The 22,719-nt window shown below is 37.9% G+C and overlaps 1 long non-coding RNA gene across 2 annotated transcripts in view; it reads left to right on the top strand.

Moving 5' to 3' along the window:
* LOC311429320 overlaps nucleotides 1-22,719 on the top strand; it is a 147,676-nt gene that overhangs the window by 84,119 nt on the left and 40,838 nt on the right. Inside the window, exons 3-4 of one of the 2 annotated variants that reach the window (XR_014688219.1) lie at nucleotides 3,947-3,999; nucleotides 8,409-8,624. This is a non-coding gene — a long non-coding RNA (uncharacterized lncRNA). Of the gene's footprint in view, nucleotides 1-3,946; nucleotides 4,053-8,408; nucleotides 8,625-22,719 lie in introns of both variants that reach the window. The other variant, XR_014688220.1, reaches the window with a different exon arrangement.

Below are 22,719 nucleotides of genomic sequence, written 5' to 3'. Positions count from 1 at the left end.
TTTCTTTAAAGCTATGGTAAAGGCAACTCTAGAAAGAAGCAGTATTTGCTCAAGAAATTGAGAGGGTTTTTGCATATGTGAATGCAGTTTCTCTGATCTTAATGTTACACATTCAATTTCAGAGAAAAGTTCCTACGTCTGTGGCTTTCGCTGTCAACAGTAGATGGGAAAACCTTCACCCAAACTTTTGGCTCTCCTTAGGTGAAATTTCCTCCTGCTTCCTTTTTTTTTTTGGTTTGTTTGTTTGCTTCTTTGAACCAAAAGGAGCTCTCGCCCTCTCTCTTTCTTCCCTTCTCTTAGCCTAGAAGCTGACAAGTTATTTCAAATAATAATTGGCATATTTTCAAGATATTGGTAATAAGGCAGATATACACAGCAATCCTGCAAACTGTCACACATTTTTAACTTCAATTTAATATCTGGCTTCATCCTAATTTGAGAGCATCCTAATTAGGTAGTCAATAGTGACTGAGAAACAGTGGCCTGAATTTACTGAGGGTATAATTCTGAGTTTAGCTGTGGCTTGAGATCTATCTGAGTAAGATGAGTCTGAGAAACTCTGAGCTTTCTGTTCTCAAGGTCTTCCCTTAGCAACTTACAAATGTCACTGTTTATGACACTGGCAGCATTTAGAAGCTATAAAGCTATTGCCCTAGAAATCATTTTTATAATGTACAACCATTCAGTTTCAGACAGCGTAAATCAAAAAGAAAAACAGTTGAGTAAATTCTAGCTCTATCTTGAATAAATAAATGGCCTTTTTTGTTTTGTTTTGTTTTGCCAAATTCCGGGAGCTAAATTTCAGTCCAAGCAATTTTAGTTTCAGCTAACTCTCTCTGCCTGCAATTAGTGTGAACAGTTTACAAAAGGGGTTGAAATTATCTCAGAACCATTTCCTTCAATTTAGATTTAGCCATTTGTCTAGTGGATAAAAGGGCTCTGTTTCTGATGGGCTGACCTCCATTTATCAAGTGAATTTCTTGATCTTCTCGCAAATGTCAAACTGTATAAGAATGCTTTAAGAGAAACAAATGATGCAGCCAGTTGAACTAACTCAGGAAAATAAAATATCTGCCAGAATTGTTTCTCCCAGAATATGGGAGTGGCTGGAATACTCTGGGGCAACACCACAGAGGAGCATTTAAAGCCAGCAAGAAGAACAAATTTTTAAAGAAGCAGTTGCCAGAGTAGAAGGGGAACCCTGTGGTTTGATCAAGTCGCTTAGTGAAAATAAAAACAAAATACTTAATCTGTCTTTAAAACATATGAAGTGAATCAGCCTCTGTAAGTAACCTTGCTGAGCAGAGCTGTTAAATTACTGAGCATTCACTTAATGCTCCATCTCATCTTGTTTAATAGACTCATCCAAGGAAGCAAACGGGTAAGCAGGAGGATGGGCCATGTGCACGAGCAGTTCTTATAGTGCTCTGATGAGCTGTCTCAGAAATACCAGTGCAGAATTTCAGGCTTTAAACTATCACTATTTAACCCTTACTTTATAGTGATACCCCAAATTATAAACCTTATCTTAATTGCTTCCAGGTGCTAGATTTTCCACAAATAATTCATAAATGATTGTCCCTGCTCCAAAATAAGACTGTAAGAATGATGAACATTTTATAATAAGTAATGAAAAGCTTTGAAACCCCTACCGTATCTAGTAAAATTCTGGATTTTTATTTTCAGGTCACCTGCCTGGACAGTATTCTAACTTTTTTTTTATTTATTTCCTTCCTTCCTTCCTTGTGTGTGCAGTTTTTTTTTTTTTTTTTTTTTTTTTTTTTTTTTTTTCCATTCTCTCTTCTGTCATTATTGACTTTATGTCTTTATAGTGTAGGAGTATCTCCTTCCCCATTTTGCTGAGCATGAAGGTAGATTTTAGCTTCAATAAGTGCAGATAGGCATTGCAGATTGATTGTAAGAAGTAGTCTGTTTTGTAGGACAAAAGAAATCCAAAGAACAGTATAATTTGTAATGGAACAGAACTGTGCTCTCTTTGAACTGTATGTATTGCATTTCACGTTCCCTTTATGGCCTTTCTCAAAGCATTAATAGAGGTTTCCTTCAGACTGAAGGGGTGTTTAACCTCTGCATTAGGAGTAAATTACTGAACTCCTGTGTAATCTTTCCCATTCACTGTCTTGAATGGCCAAATGAGTATAATGCTGAAGTAGGAATGCTTTAGTGAGAGTGCATTTAAGAAAGTCCTCTTTCAAGCAGTGGTACAGCAGGAAAAAAACAAAAACAAAACAAAACAAAAAAAAGTTGTCGCCCCCGCCCCCCCTCCAAAAATCTAGAGTATCCTTATATCCTTTGTCAGTTAAAATTTAAAATAAAGGAAATGAATATTAATCCTGAATATTAATCTTTAATTGTCTAAAATGTAAGTGTCTGCATCTGAGCTAATCACCCAACTCTCTGTTAGTCAGGGGAAATCTGGTTAACATGGTCAACTGTGTTTAAGATCTGATTAATCATATGTAGGTGGCTAATACAGGAATGTGATAAAAGACCTCCAATCTATAGAGGTCGATACTATTCGTTATATCTCATATCCTTAAAGTATATGTTAAAAACACCCATATTTAGTCATGCAAAATCACCTTTTTTTGCGAGTTCTTGCTGAACAGTTTCTGGAAAATTTGAAGTTACACCATCCTAGCAAATGTTTCTGCATGTCTTCCTTTCAGGCAGCTTTATAAGCAGTAAATGTGCATATATAAATCCAAATATCTACCCACACAAAAACTCTCCTTTCCAGGAAACTACTGCGTTGGCTTCTGGTTATCACAAACATTAAATGCCTGCCCATGTGTTTCTCTCAGTTCTAGGCAAAGCACTGAACAAAAGTGATTAACAGCAAGTAATTGTAATCCGTCTAAGAGTAATTCTTTATCTTCCTTGCTGAGAATTAATCCTGCAAACATGAGATCTCTACTTTGGTCTGGGTATCTCTGAGACACCATGGGAATGGGATGTAGGAGAGTTTTGGTTGTCCTTCAAGAGCAGTGAAAGTACTACTGACACCCTGAAATCAGAATATTGGAACAAATTTCTTTTGCTGCTCTGGTGAATGTTCTGATCTGCTTGTAATGTTGCAGGGGTCTCAGCCTGCTGTTTAAAAGCCACCAGGACACTTTTGGTTGATGGGTACAGGATTCTGTTTTAACTAGGTGGCAACATGCCCTTCTCTTTAGAAGGTGCAGAGTCCACTAGAGCTTCAAGCTGAAGCTTGAGGGTGCCTGATCTCTCCCTTGTACTGCCCTGGTACTACAGGAGGATGCTGCAGCTTCCTAGCTGGCTAGACATATGTATGTAAGGAAAGCACATAAATGCATACAATTTGCATATTTCTTTTTTCTTTCAACTACTTAAACATTTTACAGTTTAATCTCTATCACAGCAGGTTAATGTAGAATTAAGATGAAAAAGAAATCTAAAATTAAGATTTTTAAACGGAAAATCATTTTAGTGAAGTTCACCTGATGATAACAGATATGGAGATTAAGTCTTTCATGTGATTCTGTCTAAGACAAGGGGCTGCTTGCAGTTGTTATGTCTCCTTTTTTTCTCCAAAATACAATGGAAGAGATATGTTCCAGCCACAGCTAGAATAGTGAAGTTATTCTAACAATGTGGATTTTAATTTGAGCTGTGGCTTCAGCCCTGGTAGCTTCTGTTCCAGCGTCACTCCCTTGCTACTTTAGCCCAAGTTATTCAAATTGTTTTAGGCAGCCTAAAATGAGAACATACTTTTTTTTTTTTTTTTTTTTTTTTGTGTGTGTGTGTGTGTGTGTGTGGAATAAACATCCTAGTGTGAAACAACTAAAACTTAATGAATATCACTAAGATATTCACAGTTTTTAGCCTCTAAATCTAGCTTTGAGAGTTGTAGCATTTGTGGACTTTTTTTTTTTTTTAATTTATTTATTTTTTTTTTTTATAGGAATATGACAAAGGAAAATGGAAACTACCAGTAACCACTTCAAAAATGAGCTAGTAAGGAAATCCATTAACTGCTCTTCTTATCTCACTCCTTTAGAATCAGATATGTCCCTGGGAATTACTGTGCTGTGCATATAGCAGCAGTTCAATCACAGGAACTAGAAAACTGTAACAGGTAATATAGGTAATACTATACCAGAGTGAGAAAGGCAAAAATTGGGATGAAGTTTTAAATCAATGTAATAATATCTATTATTATTACTGTCACTAAGCTCTCATATTGAGTCAGAAACTGCACAAATCAGAATTTTTATGCAGTTACAGCCAGCCTATGGTGGTGTTGCTAAATGGAGTAATCCCCCTGCCCCTGCTTTCATCTGTGTGTCCCCATGCCCTTCTTTGTCTGGATATGAACAATTACCTAATTGCATGAAGATGCAGAAGGAAGGTCTGATGTAGCCAAAAGGTTTTAGGTGGCAGAATGTATTTAGGTCTTGATTCTCAGCTGGATCTGAGCTGCTGTAGGTCATTGCACAACTGTGTAATGACCTACAGCACTACAGTGGTGCTGACAATAAGCAGGGGCTCAGCCCTATTGCTTGGGTTTAGGAGGAGAGTGAGAAACTTTTCACCTTTGGTAGGACTTTGGATTGGTTTAAACCATCTACAAAAACATACTGGTTAAATATGATTTGAGGGTAGAAGAGGGAAAACACCCATCATTTATGGTAAATGCATTTGTCACATATCTTTCAGAAGGATGGTTTAGAAGACATGGTGAAAAAGTGACTATTACATCCTCTATTAACTGGAGATCCCCTGTTGCTGGGTCTCATGTCACTGCTGATCCAGAGATCATTTCTGCCTGTGTAGAATAACAATGAATGAAGCCTGATATTAAGGCTGTAGTCCTTCAGGTAGTTATTCTCATATGTTGATATCCTGTGAACCTAAAATGTATTAAATAACTACATTTCTTCTCTAGCACAAATCAGATTATCAATGTACAGATATATAAACCTATATTTTTAAGTCTGTGCCAGTGGGATAGGAGAGAAAGTGAATGAAAGTACGGAATCAAATGTTATTTACATTTTCCCCCATTTCTTTTGGGGCTGAAGAAAGGAAAGAATTTCTGAAAACATTTTCCAGTTCCATTAAAAACCCCAACCCACTATCCCACTTGTTATTTACCTATAAAAATACATTGTAGTGTCTGGGTTCTGTGCTACTTACTTGTAGCCTGCTTAAGAAACTAGTCAGTAGATAGTTTGATCTGACTGTGACTGTGGATCTCACTTAGTGTGATTAGACACAAGGCCAAAGACCTTCCAGAGATCCTCTGGATTATCAAAGGATAGGTGGCTGAAAGAGTAGGGAACTCTTTTCATTCACTTGAGAGAAAAGCTGCAGCATGATAAGGCATCAGAGAATCTGATGTCTGCTGGGAGATTGCTTTCTGAATGCCACCACTTTGGGAAAAATTGAAGCATGTCCTCACCTACCTGACACAAATCCGTGGGAAGACAGCTTTCATTGGTTTCTCATAACTGCATCTCAAAGTAATATCTCAATGTAATATCTTTTCTAGTTCTTAGGTGGCTTCTTTTGATGGGTGGAATAAATGTTACCACAACTGCTACCAACCTTGGTGTGAAAAGCTGTACAGATCACGAATTTTCATCTGACGTAGGTTCTTCAAGTGTCCTTGGGTTCTGGAAAGGACTTAAGTAGCATTTGGATGCAGGGCTAGGCTTACATCTGAACAAATATACTTCAAATATACTTTTTTTTTTTTTTTTTTTTTTTTTTTTTTTTTTTTTTTTCCCTAGCAATTTTCTGAGCTCTCAGTTGGGTTGAAAGCATCTGTCCGGGTACCAACCAGAGCCACCGTCCCACTTGTGCAACGGAGGAGGTGCGAGGCTGGGGCTGCAGTGGCCCCTAGCGGAAGAGGTTTTGTCATCGCGGAGCCTCTGTCGCAGGGGCTGCGCACAGCTTCTGCACAGGCACCTCCTGCCGAATGGGAGGTGACCTCAGAAGGGGAGAACCCCAGCTTGCTAGGTTTTAAATTTTCATTTGCCAGCTTTCAATTTTCCATCTGATTTTCAAATGATATTCAATAAAAATTTTGGTAGAAAGCTCTGTTGGAAAGTCACAGCAATTTGTTCTACAGTATGACCTTGCACTTGTTTCCACATGCATTGTCTTTCCTCAAAAAAGTCTTAGCAGATTTTACAACCATGAATTAATGATATTTAGTAGATCTAAAAAATGCTACAAAGTCATTTATTGGACAATACTGCCATTTAATCCCTGTCGGAATTGATCTTTCACAGTTCACTGAGGTATTCTTTTTGTCATAAGTAGCTGCATATACAGAGACCAGGAATTTTTCCCTGAAGGAAATAGGAGACATTCCTGATGATGCTGATGTGTCAAAAAATATAGGGCCCCCTGTCTTTCCTGTGCCTTGTGGTGCAGTGAGCCCCAGTGCAGTGAGAGGTGGTTGTTTTTCTTGCTATTTTCAGCTCTTCTCTCTTGTGGCTGGAGCTGCTGCCTGAAGGCAGTTCCTTAGCTCAGGAGTGCTAATCCCTTACTGGCAATTCCAAATCATTAAAGAAGAAATATCCTAATTTACAGGAGGGAAAACCTGTTGCCATCAGAATAATTAATTGCTGAATGGAAAACTATGGAAAACATATTCATTAGTAAGGATACCTTCATGTATCAGTTACCTAATTTTAGACTATTTGTATTTTCTGGGGTATGGCATATTTATAAATGTAGCTAAAACACATAGAATACAGAATATCGGAACTCATTGGTATGCTGGTTAAAAGCCAAAGTACCACACAGAAAAAGTAGGTTTTGTACACGGGCAAAAAAAGTCTCTCAACTTGTTTTTCTTCTTAGTTATGAAACATTCATCACTAGATATAGAATTTTCTTTGAAGCACATTGTGCAAAATTTTTGGTGATTCCTGAACTCAATTTGTAGTCTATAGGGGTTGGAAAACATTCTTAACAAGAGAGAAATTTAGTTCCATTCAAAGAGAAACAGTGAAAAGGGCTGCTCAAAGTTTAGGTAGCTGTAGTGTTACCCCTTTAGGCATTTCTGTTAATAAAAATGTACTCGTGCTGCATTGCTTTCATTGCCAGGGCAGCCTCTCAGTGATGCTGCTCTGCTAAACACTTCTCTCCTCCTTACCAAGGATTTTATGCTTCTTCTTGGTTACCCTACTCAGAGCTGTAATGCCAATGCACATAGCCCAGCTGTGGTCATGCAGAAGCTGTGTCATGTCTTCTGACTTGATCTGTGTCACTGGAAGTATTTCAGCTGAATTGAGTGAAAATTGAGGCAGATTCTAAATATCCAGCAAAGTGTCTACCCCACAGGCATTTTAGCTATGTTCATATGGACTGAATGCTCACTAGAGCCTTAGGCAATAACATAAATACTCAGCAAGGAATAAGGGCAGATGCACAGGCAATTAGGATCAGTCTTATAAATACATTAATGTAATTTGTGGATTATACCAATTTGTGAGAAATAGAAATACCAGTGAGTAAAAAATATGTTAAAATACAACTGAGAAAATTACTACTAATAAAGGCTTTGGGAGAAAATATACAGTCTGAAAATAGATCAAGAGTTTAACATAAAAAATAAGTACATATACAAATAGTGAAACAGTCCAGATGGGAAAAGTTCAGATGAAGGGAAAACTAAAGATGCTACCTTGAAAGGAACTGGAGGTAACAGAGAAATCTAGAGTTGACACTGAAGAACAAACTAGCCATGACCTTACCTCTGATTTATGTATTATGTGGTATGGGAATAAAAGAAATGAGAATTACCTTTAGGCTACATAGAGATATGAGGGAGAAGTGAGAGTCCCTCTGTGTGTGTGACAAAACAGGACCTATTTCATCATGCTCTGAGCATCCTGTTACCAAAAATACATTACCAGAATGTGATCTGAAGACAGCAAACCAGAAAAAATAGTGAACAAAGAGAACTGAGCATACAAACCTTGACTGAATCATAATTAAATGAGTATCATAATAATCTGTATTGAAAGGGTTAAGTGCTGAGAAGGAATGTGATGAGAAATAATGACATGAAATTAAAGAAAGAGAAATTAGATGTAATATTATGAATAATTTGAACTGAACAGACTGAGCAATTGTGGGTAAAAGAGAGATTTTGGCCAACGGCACCAGGGAAAACCCTCATTTTTACACATTTTTAATGTCCACAGAACAGAAGGAGTCAGGCTTTTAATGTCTCACTTAAAAAATGCATGCAGATGGTGTTTTTTCATGCATTTGAAAAATGAATTTCTACATTTTGATTATGTTGTCATTAGCAGTAGCCTTACTCAGTAATTAGGAAGCTGGTTACTAGCATGTGTGAGAGAGATATATTGAGAAAGGAGGATGTTATCTCTTTGTTTCCACAGGGATATAATTAAATGCAACCAGCAACATCATGAAAACAGTAGAAGAAATTCAAACAATAACTATGTTAACTGGAAATGGCTTATTGTTCAGTGAAAAACAGCTGATCTCCATCAGAAACAGCCACTTTAATTGCCAGTACTTTCTGTGGTCAAGAAAGAAAAGGAAATTCCATAAGAAAAGGGTTTTCCCTTTATTAAATGCAGTCTCTTTCCTAGGTAAGTAGCTCTGAATTAACTCCAATTTGGACATAAAGCTCTATGTAACAGAGTATTCCAGGTAAGTTTTTCTTTCATTCCTGTGTTAAACTGCTTAAGACAGGGGAGAAAAAGCCAGATACCACAAAGTAGGCTGCGCGGCACTGGAGGAGAAGGTAAGAGCAGAGCAGAGGGCTGCAAGAGCCTTTCCTCTCTGGAAAGAAGCTGTTGCTTCAGGAGCAGCATGCTCATTTGGCAGCAGCCAAGAGTCAGGCCTGCCTGCTGCCCACTCTTTCCTCCAAACAACATTTTTGGTTCTCAGAAGTGAAAAAAAACACAACAAAACAACAACAAAGTAAACACAACCTGAACCCTTTGGTGCTCTTGGAAAGGGAAACAATGGGTTCTTCTCAGTGAGAGGTTCATTCCAAGCCACAGATTGTGCATGCACAATTTTTGTTATTGTCATTCTCAGCTTTAAGACTGTATGAGTTTCACAGGAGGTGAGCACCTGTGTCTTTTACAGCCTGTGTTAAGTATTTAGTTATTGCTGAATATCTCAAATGTACCAAAGCATGTACAGGGCTCTGCCCAGAAAACTTCTGTTCATCCAGGGGAGCTCCCAGCTCAGGAGGCTGGAGCTCCACAGCTTCTGATGGGACCTCTGTGGAGCCATGAGCATCCAGGCATGCCTGCAGAGACTGCTGCTATGAACAAGAAATCATCGAAGCATGCAATCTGCTGTCTTCACTACCTCTTATAGAATTACTGTGGTCCTTTCTGATCATCCTCATTGCTTTCTTGCAATCTTCCCTTTAATATATGAAAGAGCAGCTGACAAGGATCTCTGGACTTCCTACTGTAACCTTTTTACCTCTCAATACACCAAATCCCCTCAGTAGTTTTTTAATCTTTTTCATCAAATTCAAAAACCTGTCTTCACATTGTCTGGGCTATCTGTAATGTGACCCATGCATTTCTATTTTAATTTGCTTGAAAATCCTATTTCGTTCTGGCTTTCTATTATCGTCCTCATCCTCTCACCCTGCTCCTCCCTGCATCTACTTTTTCTACTTTTAGTTTCAGACTTTCTTTCTCATCAAAATCCATTTTTTTGTACTGATCAGTGGGATCTCTTCCCCTTAAAATCTTTCCTTTAATTGATCCCTTGTGTAGTTAACTGAGATTTTTCTATGCTTTTCCAGTTAAAGCCATTTTTATTGTGGGCTCCTTACAAACCCCATTCTCTGGGGAAAGATCTGGCTTTTCCTCCATTTCTGGGTTTAATACTGGTTTGGCTGCAATTCACTCAGGGGAAGAGGTCTTTGGCAGGCTGAAGTTTGGCCATAGGGAGGAAAAAAGGAGCAGACTGTGCCAAAGTATAAACAGAATGGTGGAATTTCCCAGCATTTTTCATGGGCTACTGGTTGGACCAAGAGCTAAATGTCTGAAATAAATCTTACAATACAGTCCACTCACCAAGACCACGTGTATGATCCGGATGCACATCGGTTCCTCTTTTGAAAAGCCTCAAGTAATTGCGCTGCAGAAGAGCTTTGTTTTAGTTTGAACTTTTAACACTGCAGGGTTGGGAAGCAGAAGTCATCTGCTGTAAAATTGGCTGAGTGCTTTCCTTCACTGAGGAAATCAATGGTATTTTAAAAGTAAACTGCTCTGAACATAGGTGTTGCAGCATTAATCTTTTTTTTTTTCTTTTTTTTTTTTTTTCTCAAGTTGCCACAGCAACATAAAATTTTCCTTTCCCCCACATTAGCTTCCCTAAAATACACTTCATAAATCGTCTCTGAAAAAAAACCCTCATATCATGCTGACAAATTGTGATGTTTGCTCTCTTAGCATTTGGTCTTCTGGGGAGTTAGGAATATTAGAGCAAGGCTACCTGATGTGCAAAGAATGCAGACTGTACGAATTTGGCCTTAAGTAATGGGATGGAGATGACAAGCTGAAGTTGAATTAGTTACTATCTCTAGGCAGGAGAGGAGCCTAGAAAAACCTCCAAATAGTCTGGCACTACTCTGTAGAGTCTAGTGTAACTGGGGTTTAGGCAGCCTGCCCATTTTCTACATTCAGAAGACAATCACTGACCTATTAGATATGTTATAAGGGGATATGTTTTAAAAGAAGGGTTTCTTTCATGCTTTTCTCTTACACCTTTGCAAGAGTGGTAGCAGCTCCAGCAGGTTTTGAATCAAATATTAAGGGCATGTACATTATTCAATAAAAGAAAAAAATCTTTGAAAAGGTCAGGGTAAAGAGGAATTTGTCTTAGCCATCCTTTGTTGAAGGAGCTATTTCATTTAGAGTAAATGTTAAAATCATTTTAATTTGTGAGGTTTTGAAATAGATTCATGAGAGAAACAGTCCTGATTTGTTGATAAAAAATCCACATCCGTAAATAGTTCCATGTTTCTTAACACTTTTTTTTTTCTTTTTTTTTTTTTTTTCTTTTTCTGGTGCCACTCATCATGGGGTAAATCTCTATAGGTGAGAATAATTCTGCACCTTGCCAGCTGATGGGTACAGATTTAGCTGTGATGGCTATATTCCACAAAGTTAGGGTTCATCTGCATTCACACATGCCTGTGTACCTCACAAAGTGCAATGACTTTTTATTATTTAAGTGGGAGCATGGACTGTGTTGATGGTTGGGCCTCAGTGAACTTTTTTGCACATCTCTTTTTGCTAAGGACATTCTTCATGTTTTAAGAGGTTAGGTGAGAATGCCAGGGTGAAGAGAGGGAAAGGTGGGAAGGGATCAAGGGAAGGTTTTGTGAAAGTAACAATTTTCATCTGTGAGAAGCTTATAGCAGCTTGTGTCTATTTTTGAACTGTATAAGTTGTAAATAAAGACTAACTTTGCCTTGAAAAAAGGTAGATATGCTGACTTGGAACAACAACAAAACCCACAAAACACACCGAATCACCTGTATAAAAAACTTGGCAAATAAAATTGACCTTCCCTGCTACTGCCGTCATTTCTGCTTACCTTCTAACTGTGTTGTACATTAGTATCTCTAGAAATAGTAAGGGCAGGGGAGGAAAGGTTGATTCTGTTCTCTCTGGTGATAAATAGAACACTTAATAGATGACAAATTAGGGAATATTGAATCTCTGGAGGCCTAATCAAATGTGAATCAAGTCAGACCCCAATGAGCATGGGATAAAATGCCAGCTGGTGTATTGCCTTTCCATGCCAGCTGGTATTTCATCCTTTAATGCACTGTTATCAGTTTTAATACAGCTAATACTTGCATAAAAAAAAAAAAAAAAAGCAACCTCAAACCACAGGTGTAAGTTTAATAAATGCTGTTCCTTGTGGAAAAGTACTATAATACTGAGTAGAAGTGGAATTGATAGACATTTAGCTATCCTAAAAAACTGAAGAGACAATTACAAAACCAGTCTGGCACCTGAGTTTCTGTGGAAAGTTTATGCCTGTGCCATAATGAGTCAATTTTGATCCAACACAGAAGCACAAGTCTATAGTCTGGATGGAGAAATTCTATTAAGCAACTATTTTCTATATTTTTTTTTTCCCCAAGGGAAATAAATTTCAAGATATTTATGATTTTCATATATTCTTACTGTATCATTTTGGCTTATTAATGCTATGAAAAAATTGGTATGATGTTGGGTAATACATGTATATCTTGTATAAAAACCCTAAACCCATGGGCATGCACTTGAATAAATGCATGCCCGATCATTCAGTATAACACTCACCTAACTCCTTTTCTTTTGGTATTTTGTTGTGATGTATGAAAACAATTGTGCTACATGTGCAATATTTATAAAGGAAATCAAAACTGTCATTTATTGTAAAAGCAGCTAAACAGTCCTGTGGAAATAAAAGCACATATTGTGCCAGTTTCAAGAACAATAGAAATGAAGAAAGTTTTTCGTTAAAATCTGTTAAAAAACCAGTATCGGACCTTAGTGAGACATTTTCCTCATTCCTTTCAACACAAACTGAGTTATAGTTTGCTTCTCTAAGTATGAGATTTTTGATGAAACCATTCCAGCTTTTCTTTTCTACACCATGGTAAATTATTTCAGAACTGCTTCTTTACATGGAACTGTACAGTTGTCTGCTCTGTTCTAAAAGTATTCTAAATCTGAGGTATCAATTTTACATCCCCTGAAGCCATCTCTAAGCCACATAGAACTTCACAGAAGTTAATGGGTTTGACCTAGAATTTCAGGAGTCAAGAGGGGAAAATGAGTATCATTAGAAAATCTTGAAAAATGCATATTTCATTTCAGAACAATGAAAACATTTTTATTGTTTTGGAGCTGGTTAGAAAGGGAAAGAATTATGAATACATTTTAGTGATTTTTGGGACCTTTTCATTTTTTCCAGCATTTAAAAATGTTTTATTCTGTTAATAAGAAATAAATTATCAAATGAACTTATAAAAAGGTTTTACAAATGCACTTATAAAAGGTTTGACTACTCATTCACATAGGTCCCTTACTCTTCCATCTGAAGGAGGGCTTATTTAGAGGGCTCTATTGCTTATTTCTTACTTGCTAATAATGTGATTTGCATTGCTCACCACAAACAGGATGCAATCCTGGCACCTTTCAAGTCAGTATCTGAAAATCTCACTGACACATCTAAGTGGCATAATGGAAAAAAAAGCTAGTATAAATGGCAAAACTATTCCTCACTGAAGGCCAAATCAAAAGAAGTATTTTTACATCTATTAGAAGTACAGAATGTGAATAATGTCTCCCTTCAAGGATCACCTGGTGCTTTGACAATCACTGATTTTACAAGCTCATATAACTCACTGGCAGTTCTTCTGGCCAACACCACAAAAAGCATACTTTTCACAGATGCACTCTTCAAAAAAGTGAAATTAAATATATTGAACTCAAAGAGACAATGCTACATAAAGCATCGATGTTGCTACAAAATGATGGTCTCAAAATAACAGCATATTTTTAAATTCTAGGAAAATAATTTCTGACTTTCCTTCGTGTGTGTGTCCATAGGACAAATACATTAACTTTGGACAGTGCAGCATGTGGGGCTTCACAGGCATTTTGAAAGTATGGCTTGACATGCTGACGTGCCTTTTGGCAAGCATCTTGAGAGAGAAGCTAAAAAAAGAAATGGAGTAGGTTGTCTAAGTAATTTCTGGCTTACTACAATGTTCTTTAAAATGATATTAAAGTGATGCAATGATACAGTATTGTATAAGTATAGTTTCTTGTTGTCTGATGTCATCTTAAAATTTCTCAGGGGAAAAAAAAAGAGTGTGAATGAGATAGCGAGACAGCGCCAGAGCACCATGTGTTTTTACAACACAGCATCCATTATACATGAGTAAAATAGCAGTTGCTCAGCTGCAATCATGGAAGGCATGAGTGCTTCTCTTATAAACTCATATTTCATTTATTCATTTAATTTTTCATTCCAAGACCCTGAGCCTCCACACATTTCTGTGCAAGTATAACCATGCACCTGAATGGTTACGGTGACTTTAGACAGGATTATGCACATGAAGAAATTTAAGCATGAGGACAGAGTGTTTACAGGAACGAGGCCAAAAGCTGTAGATAGTTGAGCTGGGAAAGTTGGCAACAGTAGAGTAATGTAAACATTTAAATGCAGAAACAGAAATGCAGAGTACAACATTCCTTTCTATATCCCTTTGGCAATTCCTGACTTCCTTTCCCTTTTTCATGCTGCAAACTAAATACTGGATGAAAGTTTTGGTCCTTATTCATGGATAGCGGGAAAAATACTGCCATTACTTGCAAAGACACTTTGATGCATTCTTGTCTTTCTTCTCCAGGTAAATTGTGTATTTATTCATAAAAATACTTTTTTTTTTTTTTTTTTCTATGCAAGTAAGTTTAACTAGTTCATGTGTTAGAAGAATGAGGGTTAGCCTGCTGTTTCACATTTTTTATCTCTCACCTTCACTCAAAAAGTATATTAAAAAACATACAAGGAACCCAGCATCTCAAACTGTACTCACCTTGCCACCAGCTGATTGCAGATGGATGCTATGTGCCACTGCGTTCACTTGGCCTCCCCTGCGTTCATTTGCATTAACAAGTAATAATGATGTTAAGCCCAACTTGGCAAGATTGTTCTTTCCACAATTTATGGGATAGCTGTTTATTAAAAGAGAGATGGACTATTTTGTGTTATTATTAAATTTTGAAGCCTCCAACACTATCAGGCAAACAACAGATGCTCAGTGAGCAGCATTTGGTAGGTTGGGACTTTCTCTGTTGCACTGGAGTTCTGCTTTTGCCCATCCTGGTAGAGTGGAAACCTCTGAAAGTACCAGAGTCCTACATTGTTACAGTCAACTTAATTGCTGGAACATGTGTTTGGTTTCAGATCAATTGTTATCAGGAGTAAGTGTCATGAGAAAATTGATATACATGACAATTTATTTCCTGAGACATCTGTAAAACGCTACACGCTTTGCAGATTGAGATGTAACATTTGGCTCACATTAGTACTGGAAAGCCAAGGTGTAACAAGCATTGGTTCAGTTGTTCAATAATAATTTTTTCCATGCAATGAATCCTCCTTATCTTTCATTAACTGCCAATCAGGCCTTCCAGCTGCCATGTGCCAAAAAATATTCTTGGTTATTAGCATTAACGCTACCATTAAAACTCAGACTGAGACAGGAAGGAAAGTGCTCTTTCCCAGAAAAAATACATTTTTTGCTTCTGCCTGCCGGAAAAAAACATTTGAGAAATTGTACTTATATCTCTAAGATCTGTGAAGTGCTGTGAGAGTGATCAGACTAAAGATTAATAAGCAAAAGGCTGCTACACACAATACAATGTGATATGAAGTGCTAATGCTTATCCTATAGAAAGAGATGATAGTTTGGCACATAGTATATATCTTACAATCTGATCAATACTCCAGCAGAAATGCTTATTTAACATACATGTATTTTGATAGGACTTAGTGTGAAGGAAAGGTTTACTGTGCAATTACTTTCTGATAGGGTTCAAGTGGTTTTAACTTTTACAAACTGCTTCCCTTATTGGTGAAAAAAGAGGAAGCTGGAGACAGAGAACAAATAACAGATCATGTAAGAAGACATTCCTATCTCCCCTACCTCCTGTTTGCTGCAGGTGTTTCTCTCTCCCCGTATCAGACATGCACATTAGCATCAGTGCATAGGAAGTTAGGCACGTCACAGTGATTTGATCTGAAGTGTTGAGTACTACAGCTTGGGATACACGCTAGATCGAGGCTCTGGCAGGAGTGAGATGTGGCTGAAACAGGAGATGTTTCACCTCTATCACCCCATGGAGGGGGGATGCCACGCTGTACTCACAAGCTTGAAGCAGTGGGATTATGAGATATGTTTGGAGGCATCCTGATATCTGCTGAACACTGAAGTGGTGCCTGGCCCCAGCCCCACAACCAGCCTCCAGCTGCCTCGCTCCTGGCTGGCTGGCTTGTTCCTGTTGATACCTTGCTCCCTGCCTCCACTTCCCACTCCTTGACCGACCCTGAAAACAATCTGTAAAGGGCTACTGAAGCTAGGACAGATCTTCTTCTGTGTGAGAGACAGGAAAGGTTAAGACTCAACCCTCAACCCTGCAGAGGAGCCCATGAAACATCACTTAAAATAAAGCGTGGGATAACCTAACTGTTCACATACAAAATGAAAGTAAGGCTGAGCTAATCTTTTCTTTTGGTCAATTATGTTTCTCCAAGGTAGAATAATTAGAATTGGCATTTCTGTGACTACGTGGGAGGAAACTGATAAATTTCTTGGAACACAAAGTTCTGATTTATTGTCATATTGCATTAACCAACTCCATTTTTTGAAACAAGAAAGAGGGGTGCAATTACTCTGGGTGTAAAAAAAAATAAGGTAGTGGTGGTAGTAGGAGATGTTTTTGTTACGAATTTCTCTGACAGTTCAGTTTTCTGTTGTTAGTACTGAGTTGAGAAGAGGAGGGGCAGAGAGGGGAGAAACTTACATGTGAGTGTCCCTTATAAATCTCAAATAGTTGTCTTTATGTTGATTTTTGTGTTTAACAAACTGCCTCATTCATCAGAGCTCTGCAGTGAGAATAGGAGGGGAAAATCATTTAACAAACACAAGGGAGGATCAGAATCAATGACAACACACAAGAGGAAAATGATTGCTGACTGCTTTTATGCCTGCAGTTTCTAGCTTCCTTTGACTTTGGGAAATTTGAACCAAAATCACATAGTTTGAATGTTGTGCACTATTTTGTGGAGCTTCTGAACCTCCTTTACTTCCTTTATGCCAGGACTTTAAAAACTGGGAAGGGTGGGGAGATGCAACATTTTAGAAAAGCTTGGAAAGATTTTAAACCTGCCTTTATAGGCTTGTTCTCAATGAGTTATTTCCACAACATGGCTCTTCGAGCAGAACAGAGCATAAATAGCACTGTCTTGTTCATCAGTAGTCACTTTAAATGCCAAGACCAAAGTTCAGCTTCCCAGGGTCTTTACTGGGCAGCTGATTACATCATTAAAATGCTCAGTGTGAAACAGGAACATGTATTTCCTTCTACACCAGCGACGTAACTGATTGAGAACATTGCTATAGATCATCAAATGCTTTTAGTTTGCTATGAGTTTTAGTAGGTAAATAAGGAGGAAATTCAAAATTACAGGTTTCTGAAATGTGAAGCTTCAGTAGAAGCTTCAGATGGGATTGATAATGCCAAACATCTGCAATATAGATTCATCATCTGAGCTGATCTCCTCTGTATCTCTATAGAGAAGAGAGTGAAAGAGGCTTTCTTAGGGCTCAGCACTGAAGTAAGTCAAAATGTGGAAGTACCTTCTTGTCTCCATTGATTATTGAAAGAGCCTGAGTTAATTAGTTCAGTCAATGCTATAGACATAATTTTTTGGCCAAATGAATACCTCCTGAGGTATCAATAATAGAAGTAGCTTTGCATTTCAAAAGCAAGAATTGACAAATCTATGACAAAGCAGTAACTAATAAAACAAGACTCAATCCTATTCATCAAATATTAGCTCACAGTCAGGACTGTAATTTTAAGTATGAGCAAATATTACAAACAAGGATAATTAAGCAGTGCTAAAATTTTTAAACAGATTTACTGAAAAGACCAGGTGGAGCTGGTTCTGAATGAAATAGTTTATTATTTTTAAAAATGGAAAGTAAATTTCACAAAGATGTTCCAAGTGATGTGTATGTTTTTGCCAGGGTTTTGTTGTATGACAACACTAACTTCATGTAAAAAAAAAAAATTTTCTGCATTGACTCACAAGGGTGAAACAATAAATACACACTCAAGCTATGTTATAAAGCAAATCCACTTCCCTAGAGTGGAAATACTCATATATATATTTAGCTTCTTATCTATTTTTAGAAAATTTGGAGATTTAAAAACAAAAAAGCCATCATGAAACCTCCATAGAGCCTAGTTTGACTTCACCGGGTAATTAAAAGCAGAAGAGGTGACTCACTTGCTCATTTCCCCTTTACATCTGATTATTTTTAAGGATCTTGCCATGGGTTATTGCACTGTTGTCACCCATTGGAGTTGTTCTTGAGGATGGGACTGCTTGGCTATGGGCAGGCCTTGGAGCTGAGAGGCTGCTGGGGCAAGGGGCAAGGGGCATCCGTTCCATGGAATCACTGTGGCATATGGCATGGGACCAGACAGGTCTTGTCTTCTTGTGACACTGACGCCAATGGAAAACGTGTAGCAGTCCCTCAGTCATCCCTTATGGTGGAGTTCCCACGTGCTGCATATGAGTGGGAAGCAGCCAATGCATTCACACACAGGATTGCTCCCATACGTTAAGGCGCACTTGTTGGGGCTCTTTGTGTCAGGGACTAATTTGTTATGCTTCTGTCTTAAGAATTTATAGAGGGCTGCAATTATAAGATGATTGAGCACTTCACTAGCTTTGTTTGTCATAAAACCTGTCTAGCAGATGACAAATGGAGGAACAGTGAGTTAAGGCTGAGATCACAGTGGACTGTGGCTAGTGAAGTGATAGACAGTGCCTGATCTGAACGTTAAGGCACCATTTCAGCCTTCTTAGGTTTTACCCTCTCTCTGGAACCCAACCACTTGTCTTTTAAGAGCTTCTGTAATATACAGAGAATAATGCCAAAAATAATAAATGTTTGGAACTGTACTATTATTTAAAAAAGGAATGTATGCACTGCCAAATGATACGTAAAGACTATCTTTTCTCTGTACATAACTGCATGTGCGTGCGGTTCTTATACAAAAAGGGAAATAGATTTTCTCTGCCAATCCTCCTTGCCATTCTGCTCTGTGTGAAATACAAAGGCCCATTTATAAGTCTGTTAACTCACACACTGTCCTTAGGGAAAGACTATGCTATGCAGCATAGGAAAAGGTACCCAAGGGAATCTTACAATGAATAACGATAATAAATAAATACCGGTAAATCAATGACAATGCAGGCAGATAAACACAATATAATTCACAATGTAGCATCTGGAATTAATATCGCATAGATTATTCAGTGATTAGTTGTGAAAAGCATACAGATTTTTGAAGTGTCACTTGTGTTGTGGATTAGTTGAGAATGGGAAAAAAATTGCTAAATTTGTCAGGAACTCTCAACACGACTAATAATTCAGTCACCTCCAGCTGTAAGATGTCCTAGAAACTGTAATAGAAATCAAAAGCTTCAATTTTATTTAAGGATTCACAAAATGGAGTGTCTGAGAAAGCAATAGTGAATTTGCAAAGGATCAGACAGTCTCAGCTTATAGATCCATCATTTGGGTTGAATATATGCAGTAATTTGGCAGTAAGTATCCTTGTCTCATTGAGAGGTTTGGTCAGAAGTGAATCCACACTGCAGAGGCTGAAGTTCAGATTAACACCAATTTCAAACATTATTAAGCATATATACCCCAACACATGGTAAGGGAAAAGGGTAAGAGAAAGCTTTATGTGATATAATGGGAATACACAGCCATGCTTAACATACTTTGCTTATAATGTTCACAGCCTTGGTGAAAGTGAGGAATCTTAATAAATGGGGATTTGCATAGACCTTAAGGGCCAAATTCTGCAGCCATTTAGGTTATTTCATATTCATCAAATTCAATACAGGGTTGTTAGGGTAATTGAAAGAAGACTTGGCCGTAGGTATTTAAACTGTGATACAAAGGATATTAAGTGAGAACTATGGATATTTTTTTCTCTTTAATTCCCAAAGCAATGAAGTTTTGTATTATAAAAGCCAGCCTCAGTTCTCAGGATGCCCTACTGAACAGTAACATATTGGACAGTATATATTAAATATTTCAAGTATTTAAAAATCTTTGTTTTTATAGAATCGCAGAAAGGTTTGGGTTGGAAGGGACCTTAAAGACCATCTAATTCCAACCCCCTGCCATAGGCAGGGATGCCACCCACTACATCAGGTTGCCCATGCCCTTGTCCAACCTGGTCTTGAACACCTCCAGAGATGGGACATCCTCTGAGCCTTCTCTTCTCCAGGCTGAACAACACCAACTCAGGAGTAACTCATATGCTTTTTTAGTCTCTGGGTGCATTAGGTCTGGAGAACTGCCTTGCATGATGTCCCAGCTAAGGCACAGCAACTGCTGCATGGACACCAGAACAAACTGGGTTGTCATGGCACCAGCTACTGTCCTGCAGCCAATACATTTGCCTTCCGAGCCACCACACTATTTATTGACTCCGTCTGACCTGTCTGACAACCCTTAATTCTATCTGTGACAGAGAACTAACGGAGTTCCCACAGGGAATTAAGTTCCTTGGCCCTTTTGCCAAACTTTTGCCTATTTTGGGGCAAAGAAATAAAGAAGCAACTTCTGCTGCATGACAATCGTATAAGGTTAAGAAGACTGCCCAGGAAACTTTTGGGTTAGTAGGAATCAGCCTTCAGCTTTCACAGAAGTTGGCTGTATGTATAATTAACATCACATCTGTTCACCTCAAACCAACAAGCTGGCTGTGTGACATTAAGACTCCATGAGAAAGAATTCCACATTTTTGTGCTCACATATCTTTATATCCAAAGTCTAGCACAGGTGATGTCCCTTTTTTTTTTTTTTTTTTTTTTTTCTTAAAATAACAATTAAAAAAAAAGATGGTCTGTAGTAGAGAGCAGTAAATTCTATTTGTTGCTGTATTAACATTGGTGGGTACTTTTCTTTGGTCACTGTGTTCTCTTAGGGTTTCTGTCATGTGTATGAGGTTTACAGTAGGCTATAACTGTAGTAAGAATATAATAGAATTATCACGTGAATTGCACTTTCACCGGGCTAGAAACTGTGCCAAAATATTGCATTTCCGAGAAATGGCTGAACTAGAAACAGACAACATACTCACCTAATCCAAGATCCAGAAGAAAACTACTAGTTGTGTTAAGTTTATGAAGGGTGTTCTTGAGGCTTCATCAGCAAATGTCTTGCATGGTAACCTGCGAGTGAGTATGGCAGGTAAATTAACAAAATGATGGCACTTCTCTATACAATGACACCTATTCAGGCCGTGAGATTCATGTGATGCTGTTTGCTGTTTCTAATCTTGTCCAACCAAAAACAGAGCACACTTAAATATGAAAGAACTTAAATTTGAAACTTTTCTTTAAATAACCGACTGAAATTGTTTTACAAGGAATTTTTATTTATTTATTTATTTTTGGATGGGGTGGGAGTGGGGATTCAGAGAATCACTGTCCTTTCCTTTGGGAACCATATCCTAGATGCATGACAAACTCAAATCATATCTGATCTATTTTCTGAAAGATGGCTTTTGGAGTTATGGGAGGAGGGTTAAACAGTGGCATAGACTTGAAAATGGCACTTCATAATAAGTACTTGGAAATATTAATTGGATTTGTGTGATTAGTTTCTTTTACAGCTCATTTGAGCAGGGTATCTGTTGAAGTACACATCAGCAATAAAATCTTCAATACTATTTGAACATCCTGCCACCTGATACAAAATCATTACAAATTAATAAAGGAGTTGGATACAGACTCTGAAGGGAATAAAATCAGTTATACTATTTTGTAGTTCTGCAGATTTATGTAAGGAGCATGAAGGACTTGCAAACAATAACTAGCTTTCACTGTATTGTTAGTACACCTACTAGTCCTATTTACAGGTGTAAACACAGACAAAGGGAATAAATAAGCAGTTCTCTTTTTCTGTCAGTTTCATAGGCTGGGGAGAAAGCAAAGAAGGCAATTTGGTTTCCAGCACTCATTGGTTTGATTTTTGTCTGGGCCAAAGACAAAGATGAACCAATCTCCCTAAGGGCAGCACCATCCAGCTCTGCAGCTGAAGATGGCATGGCCAAACTGAACATATACAGTTATGGTCCACTTTACAATTTCAGTCCTCCTCTTAATGGCACCATTCCCTCTGATGTTATGCTGTGCACTTGTTATGATTCCCTAATATAGCTTATACACACAGCAGCCCTTAACAATTTGCCTGAGGTCAGTCAACAAGTCAATTGAAGAGGTGGAAAAATCAGCGCTTTTGATTTCCTCTCCCCCTTCTTCCACCAACTATCAGACTATCATAAAACAGACTGTTTCAGGCATTTTGCGGGGGAAGGGGAACATGACAGCTTCCTTTTCAGACATCAGAAAATACTTTAAAGAATTGGTTTCTCTAGCAACAGGAACAGGAGAAAAAAGCTTTCATAAGTTTTTTCCCACCTACTCATTTTTTTTAATTTTTTTTTTAATGTGGTAAAGCAGATGGCTTGGATAAAGCAGGTACTACAGATTCTGATTTATTGACTGTAGACAGAAATATAAATACAGAAGTGTGTGCACTCTGTTATGCTCTGTGTCATAGCAAGACTTAATGACTTCAGAGTTCATACTTCTTTTAAGTTCTATGCATCTATATCGACAAACACCATTATTTATTGCTGGGAAACAGTGATGGCAGAGCTTGTTGTGTAGGGAAACCAAAATCTGGGCAGCAAATACTTCTCATATCCTCTGTCTTTGCTGATGGCAATGCTGGCTCCAGGAAGCCCCGGTTTACAACTTTGACAGTCATACAGTTTATTGACCTGGCCAAAAACTTTCTATTAAGGTGTTGTA

This window comes from Aythya ferina (genome assembly GCF_964211825.1).
Source record: "Aythya ferina genome assembly, chromosome: 1".
NCBI classification, from domain to species: domain Eukaryota; kingdom Metazoa; phylum Chordata; class Aves; order Anseriformes; family Anatidae; genus Aythya; species Aythya ferina.
The sequence above is the reverse complement of the archived record's forward strand: the minus strand, read 5'-3'. Positions and strand labels throughout refer to the sequence as shown.